This window comes from Rhincodon typus, chromosome 27, assembly GCF_021869965.1.
Source record: "Rhincodon typus isolate 14 chromosome 27, sRhiTyp1.1, whole genome shotgun sequence".
Classification (NCBI taxonomy): Eukaryota; Metazoa; Chordata; class Chondrichthyes; order Orectolobiformes; family Rhincodontidae; genus Rhincodon; species Rhincodon typus.
The window spans coordinates 21,710,939-21,718,684 of NC_063358.1; positions in this window are offsets into that span (position 1 = coordinate 21,710,939).

The window sequence follows — 7,746 nt, forward strand, 5'->3', positions numbered from 1 at the left end:
TACTGCATCCAGCTCCTTTCCAGTCTCTTGCTCTGCCACTTTCACGCGCAACATCTTCTCTCACTTGCTCTTCATCCTCCAACACCCCCATGCCACTAACCTGGCATGGCCTCTGTTCTGCCTGTTCACTTAGCTGGGATATCTCGCCACCTGCACTGGCACTGACAACTGTGCCAGCCACTTTCCATCTCACTCCACATCTCCGTTTCTCTCATTCCAGGAGAAGACAGCTATAACAGGGTGGTAAAAGTGAAGATGGTTGGAAGGGTGCTCAATTACCACTTTTTCAAGGAGAAAATCTTAACTCTCTTAGGAGAAGACAAGGACCACTCCTGGGGGATCCATGTCTCAACAACTAAGTACAGGTAGTTCTCCTATAATGCGATAGTTGCATTCTTGTGTAACCTCACGCCATAGAAAATTGCTATACCTGTACAGCAGAAAGTTCGTGTTATCCAAACAACAGCGTCCACTATTGATTGCGGTACAGTCAATTCGCATTAACGAAACACGTGTTATAGCAGGACTACCAGTACCACCCTCTATGCCCTGTAACTCTTACAGTAATGCCGCAGCCAATGTCATTCTTTGCAAACCACTTATAACCATTGGCTGTGATACCTTCGCTCTCTTGTGTCTTGCAGGTCCCAGCAGGATGTCCATGGCCTTGGAAAACATCCAAGAGCCCTGAGGAAGACCAATCATAAGTGTCAGAGGAAGCATTGGTGAGGCTGCCAGCTGGAACTCCCACAAGCCCAAATACTAACACCTCGGTGAGAATGTCAGGCTTAGGATGAGTGGGACCACAAGCTGGTGAGCACCTTACTGTGACACCTCTGCACCTGGGCAAGAAAGAAATGCCCCAGTCTGCTGGCACTTGGTGGATTCTGGAGACCAGGCGCCTGCTCAACCCCAGGAAGGAGAGGATCCCGTTGCGTGGGAAATCAGGAATTCCATTACACGCACAGGGAGGAACAGCAGCAGCAGACAGGCATAGGGGGCACATTGTCTCACATTGCCCAGAGGCAGCTGGACTGTAGACATAGTATGGTGACCCTGCTGCCTCAAGCATGCAATCCAAAGGCATTTTGGCACATGCAATGAAGATCCAGCATTCTCAGGGTCTGCTGATTATGCACACAGACCTACACTCACTTTTCCCACTACTGGTCCTCAGAACCAAAGGCAGAGCAACAGGGGATTCAGGAACCTGGACCTCACCCCAGGTGCTCCTTCCTGATAGGGCAATGCCAGAAGACACCCAGCCAGAGGGGGCAAGTACATGCAATCCCCTCAAGTCTCTTCTCAGGGCACTCCCGAAGAGGTCGAATGCCTCACCTCTATCCTGCCCACCCCCAAACTCACCTCAACTCTTGGATATTCACACCAAGGAAGGTCAATGTGCGCCTGGTGAGAACACCTTCAGCATGTCTTCCCTGAGCAGCCACAAACGCCCCCTCCTCTGGCCCCGTCTGAACAAACTGCCAACAAACAGAAAGCTTCAATACTGAGCTAGGCCCCCACCTCGCAGCTGGGACATCAGAGACATGGTTGTAGGGGAATGACAAAAAAAAAAATCACTTTGAGGGCACTTTGGTGGCAACCAGTGTTTTGCACTGATCTCCTGTCTGTATAAATGTGAATGGTTTGCAAAGCATTGTTCTGAGGAAGGGTCACCGGATCCGCAACATTAACTCTGATTTTTTTTCTTCACAGATGCTGCCAGACCTGCTGAGCTTTTCCAGTAATTTCTGTTTTTGTTCATTGTTTTAGTGTCTCTGTCCAGCCATAAATGTAACCTGTGTCAGCGTGAAGCCTGACATCATGCCGATACCATGGATGGACGTCTGTTTTGACAGCCTGCAGCCACATATGGAAGCAAGCTAAACAAGGTATACATAGGGCAAAGCGTTTCACTGACACGATTGCCCATCTTGGTCAAACATCCCTATTCTTTTCTTGGCCTCTGTGTACAAAATTATTGTGTTGAATGAAGTAGCCAGCAATGTTTGGGGCAGAAGATGCACAGCAAACAGAGCCAATGCATTAGAACTGTCAGGGATTAGGAACATTACAGGTCTCAGTCCTGCACACTGCATGGGTTTGTGTGTAATGTTCTTGCTCTCTAGGGAGACTCATACAAGTCAGCCAATAGATTACATATTCCCTAACACAGGGAGTGCAGGAATGATTGTGGAGAATGTCTTTTATTGTGAATTCAGAATTGGGTGACAGTCATATTACCTTGTATAATTAGGAGTCTCAGCCATGAAGCCCACAAGATTCAAAATGTCGCAATCATAGTTCTTTGAAGTTCCTATTAATAGCAGAACATTGAACTGGATTTATACATTGGTAAAATGGTTCAACCTTTTTGCTAGAAGTATTTGAAATGGGAAATTTTTTTACCCCATTAATTTCCAATGCTAATTTCTATACTAATGTATGAACAGGTACAAATGCTACAGGGAACACATCTGGGATGTGAAGATATACATTTTATTTTATTAACTGCTGCCAGCAGTATACTTGTGTTTCCGTAAAATATTTTCAATATACAGTAAGAAGTGTGAGCATTCTGTTCAACAGAGACTGCAATTAATAGTCCTGAGGGGCAATGAGCTCCAAACTGTACACACGCCTCTGTTTTTAAACTAAAGAGAATGTTACACTAATCTCCCAATCTGAAATTTTCAGTACTAGCAGGAAATGTGTCTAAATAATTAAAGTACAAATCTACATTGTTGATGGATTAAGGCTCTTCTAGTCTCTTCATTTTAACTGGTTAGTTTAAGTTTCTAACACAATGGTCAGAAACTTTTAACACTCAAGCTTTATAAATATAACAAAGGTTATTCATTGTAAAACAACATTAAAAGACCTAGCAAAGGATGCTACTTTCACAGTAAATCCAGGTTCTTCATTGATCCTAACATTGTTCTTGCTAAATGATTAGTATGTAAATCTTAAGGTCATTGCAAACAATAGAACCATGTTCATCAGCTTATGTTTATTTTTAGGCATCAATTCCCATCAGATCTCATTGGCCAAAACAAAGCATTAAACTGTTGACTCTACTGGTTCTGTTGAGCAGATTCAGGAATTTGGTTAAATAAAGATAGATTACACTTGCTGTAGGCTATCAACATACTGAGCCAAAAACTACCCATTTTCACTGGGTAGTTTGGGAGTGTTCAGTGATCCTTTCAGAATCAGCACATTTGAAAAGTAAAAATACAAACTTCAAATAGAAGCTTTATGTTGAAATTTTCAAGTACAATTCAATACCCTTAATATGACATCCATCATCCTTGTAGCTACTGAACTGCATTAAAGGAGAGGTGATGGCCTAGTGGTATTAGCACTGGACTGTTTAATATAGAGACCCATGGGATGCTCTGGGGACTGAGGTTCACATACTGCCATGGCAGATGGTGGAATTTGAACTCAACAAAGAATCTGGAACGAAGAGTCTAATGATGACCGTGAATCCATTGCTGATTGTTGGGGAAAAACACATTTAGTTCACTAATGTCCTTTAGGGAAGGAAACTGCTATCCCTACCTGGTCTGGCCTACATGTGACTCCAGACCACAGCAATGTGGTTGACTCTTATCTGCCCTCTGGGCAGTTCGGGATACCAGCCTGGCTGGTGATGTCTACATCCCATGAATGAATAAAAAATATACATACTTTGTGGTTTACCAGAATGTGAGCTATCCATAGACACACCATTTCCAGTTTAACACTGCTCAGGCTTGGTTTCAGTTTAATCAGTGTTGTTTTAATGATTTTTCACATAGTTGCACAATTTCTGATGATTAAGCCACTGTAGGCAAGCACTTATTTTGAGTGTAATAATATTTCTTCAAAATGCAAAGAAATGAATATGGAAACACTATTATTTTCATATTACTTATACGGATGTGTAGGTTTCAGGAGAGCAGATTGAAATCGGATATTATTGTTTATTATGGCTAAGGCTTTCTATTGAGATAGCTGCTTCAAAAATGATTCATGAATTAAAATTTTCACAGAGCTACAGTAGATGGTCCTGTACCAACATTGACAAATCTGCAAGAATTTGTCGATCAGTACTCAAGATTTTAATTTTATGACAGTGTTAAAAACTGTTTCAACACAGTTTCAGATGATTCAATTCATTTGTAATTTTAAAGGATCATCTTTGACAACAGTATACGGTATTACTTTTTCAAGGTGCAGCCTAGAATTAATTGTACTCTTTCAGTTTTTAAGGGATTGCAATCAAGAGGTACATTTCGCTTTGTTCGTTATTTTAAAAAAGTGTTCTCTACTTTATTATTTACTTCTTAAAAAAACTAGAGGACGCTATCCCCTGGTATTAGAACAATATTTTCTGAACAGGTTGTCAAAGCTTGTTCAAAGCTCAGTTAACATTGGAACAAGGATTCTAACCATTATCTCCAGTATTTCAACTCTTTTTATTTAAAAGCACGTTTAAAAATGTATTTTCAAAGCAGAGATGACAGTAGGGCTAAATCTGGTCCAATGTCTTAGTTCTACCGATTAGTGTTAACCCTTTAATAGACCGAGCTAGATACAATACCTCCTGTTGGTGTATCATATGGGATCAGAAAATTCTGTCTGGGTTCTCTCCTAACACAATTATTATTCTGCTAATGGTCCTGTTGCTGAAAAACATTACAATATTTTGCCAAATGTCAATTTGAACTGTTTGATGTTCTCTAAAATTTGCTGATGTTCCACCTCAAATTCTTAACAGCTTAAGAGAATGGGCAATTAACGTTGACCCAAGTACTGGCATTTTAATTTATAGCACTTTCACATGAAACAGTAAACATTCAGTAACTGGCACAATTGATCAATGAAATACCAAGAATATGCAGTACACTGTGGTTTAGAGCCCTTCTCCTTATTTAAAAATTCTGTGTGCCATAAAACTCACTATTGGGTTATCAACACTATAACAATTGGACACTCACTGATGAACACTATCAAAGATCTGAATTTGGAATTTAAGATCATGTGAACTTTGGACAATTGGAAATATTCTTATTTTCATTTACAAATCTAAAAACAGTACCTTCAAAATAAAGATGCATGTCCAGGCATAATGGTGGATTTTTAATTGGTGAAATGTTGTTTCACCAAGGGTCTCAGTTTGATTGGAAGTGTGGAAGACACTCATCCCTTGTGATGAGCCAGATTCACAGTCACATCAGTCTAGAGATTAAGTGAAAATTAGACCCTGGGATCTTCAGACTGATTCTTCTATCATCTACAATCATGAACATGTAGCTGGGGATGCACAAGCTGGGAATTGGAAAGCCCGAGCTAAACTGACATTCCCACCCATTCCAATCTTTAAAGAATCTTGACTTTGCTCCCCTCCAATTTTTGTCAGTCTCAGATCCTACGTTCTGATATTCTTGAAGATTAGATTTTTCCATCTGCTAAGCATTATATTAATAATTTTCAGACTGTTAATAATTCTTTTTTTCTTGGCAATTGTGTGGGAAATGCTGAGTGTAAATATCCTTTATACTCCAGTCTATAAGCAAATTTATTGATAGCTAAGTTCAATGTGATATCAATGTTGGACACATTGTTAAACCTTCAGGAGAACCTTATTTGATAAATATTGACTGGTCATTATCCAATAAGTAAATACAAATGAGCAGTACTGATCATAGAGTAACTTTGTCAAAGTTCAGATTACCCATGTTGAAGTGGAAGTAATGATTCACCAATTCACAAAAAGATGTCACTCTTGATAGTCAGATAAAAGAGAGGGATTTTTTCTGATTGCCATTTTCTCTATGTTGATCAAATTATCTGAACAGATTCTTCTTTCTTACTTAACACCCAGTCTCAAAGAACTAATGTTTACAATATGGAATTGATATCACTACCACCTGGGAAAATGTTTAATTTGTTATGATTCCAGTATGAGCATTTGCACAAAGCTTTAAATGCACAAATCAAATGCAAACCAAGATCATCTTCGATCATGTGGAATCAACTAGACATGTTTCAGGATTAGCAATCCAATAGCTGTCTGGAACCAAGTTATTAGTGCTTACAAAAGTGGAAAAACAAATAGTTTAAGGAATATTTGTTAAAACATGGGAAAGTTGAACTGTGCTGAAGCAAGTTACAACATCATATTTATGGGAGATTTATATTGTCCAGTTTCCAAAAGTTGTAGGAAATGAAAGCACAATTGCTCCAAATACATTGCACAGGAGCCCCTCCTCTGATTATTCATTAACTGTCGTCTTGTACAGGATAAACGTTGGTTTCCCCCTTAAATTGGTAATCTTGAGAACTGTCCTGATAAATGCAAGATGAAAAACTTTGACAAAAATGTCTTTTTCAAAGCAGTACTCAAGTTCTGTACTACTAAACAACAATTAGTTGTTGTTGCACAAAGCTTTAAATGCGCAAATCAAATGCAAACCAAGTTCATCTTCGATCATGAGAATAAACTAGGCATGTTTCAGGATTAGCAATCCAATAGCTGTCTGGAACCAAATTAGTTGGTGGCTCAGTGGTTAGCACTGCTGTCTCACAGCACCAGGGTCCTGGGTTTGATTCCACCCTCGGGTGACTGTCTGTGTGGAGTTTGCACGTTCTCCCTGTGTCTGTGTGGGTTTCCTCTGGGTGCTGCTGTTTCCTCCCACAATCCAAAGATGTGCAAGGTTAGGTGGATTGGCCATGCTAAATTGCCTGTAGTGTTCAGGGATGTGTAGATTCGGTGGGTTATGAAGGATGGGGTCTGGGTGGGATACTCTGAGGGTCGGTGTGCACTTGTTGGGCCAAAGGGCCTGTTTCCACGCTGTGGGGATTCTATGAATTTATACATTAATATTTGAGTTTCTTAAATCATCATAAATATTCCTGAAGCTTTGCATCTGTTGTCCAATTTTGACACTAAAAATCCACTTTATAATGTTTTAGCTTAACTCGGGTGAAAATGTCTTTATTCTTGGACCTAGTTCAAGAGAGATTTTCCAGGTCTTCCTCACAAGTACAATAGGTATAAAACATTACCTGTTGAACACTACTTTCATTTGTTTTTTGCAACATGGTGTTAACATAAGAATGAAGAAGCAGTAGCATTTATTAGAGGAGATTAGGCAGCTCAAGTGATGTACAGCTGGAGAATTCTTGCTGGATCTTGTGTTGTGTACCATTTCTTAGAAGGACACGGCAATCTTCAGGATATTTTAGTCATAGCACATTGAAAATTAACCTATTCTGCAAAATATATTAATTCAGCCATATCATATTTATGAAATTTTACTCTGCTTAAAAATGAAGAAATACAACATGAATTCAATTTGCACCATCGTACTTTGTCACATCATGATTTGAATTAGAGGCATGCTTGCTCGCCTAACTCTAGATTTCATGTGTAAACTGTGACAGGTTAGACTAATTATTTAAACAACCTAATGGTGCTTTGCAACTCGGTATTCTGGGTAGTGTATCCCATTTAAGATTGATTTGCTTTCCTTTGGAAATATGTTACAATAAAGTCAGCTTAGTATCAGTTGAAAGCAGAACACAAAATATGACCACCTTTGAAGGTAAGAAAATAATTTTACAAATTGGGTTTCTTTACAAACTGGCAAAAAGTTCTGTAAGCTTGCTATGTTGGTTTCAAAAGAAAAGGACTTGCACTCAATGTAGAGATAGTAGGAACTGCCAATGTTGGAGAATCTGAGACAACAAGGTGTA